Below are 404 nucleotides of genomic sequence, written 5' to 3'. Positions count from 1 at the left end.
AAACCCAGAAAGAAGCGCGGCATCCGCGGAAAAAAGGCGAATAAAAGGAACGAGCCGGAGAAAACACAAAACAAAACAAAGATGCAGGCAATAGCAGCCATGAAGCGAAAATGAGGGGGCCCGAAGGAGGTGGCGGACACGCAACGTGGGGGGGGGGGGGCAGCCGCACGAGGGGGTACGGGGCTATATATATATGGGTATATATATATAGGGGTATATGGATATGGCGGACAGACCCCCAAAAAAAAAAAAAAAAAAAAAAGGGGTCCGTAGACCCCGGTCAAAAGAAATTGACCAAACATAACCGCCAGAGGCGGGTTGGAAGCTTCGCGTACCAATATAGTACAGAAACTGTATCAATAATAGCGTTAGTTGAAAGGAGTTGTGTTCCACAACGGTTTTCA

General features: G+C 48.0%; 1 non-coding gene across 1 annotated transcript, besides 1 other annotated feature; it reads right to left on the bottom strand.

The window, feature by feature from the left end:
• Positions 1–240: 240 nt before the first annotated feature.
• Positions 241–262: a microsatellite.
• Tc00.1047053482389.10 lies at positions 263–374 on the bottom strand. The gene has a single exon (XR_008254931.1). It is a non-coding gene; the product is annotated as a spliced leader RNA (transcript).
• Between the last annotated feature and the right edge of the window lie 30 nt (positions 375–404).

The sequence above is a fragment of the Trypanosoma cruzi genome (genome assembly GCF_000209065.1).
Source record: "Trypanosoma cruzi strain CL Brener chromosome Unknown tcruzi_1047053482389, whole genome shotgun sequence".
Taxonomy (NCBI): domain Eukaryota; phylum Euglenozoa; class Kinetoplastea; order Trypanosomatida; family Trypanosomatidae; genus Trypanosoma; species Trypanosoma cruzi.
The sequence above is the reverse complement of the archived record's forward strand: the minus strand, read 5'-3'. Positions and strand labels throughout refer to the sequence as shown.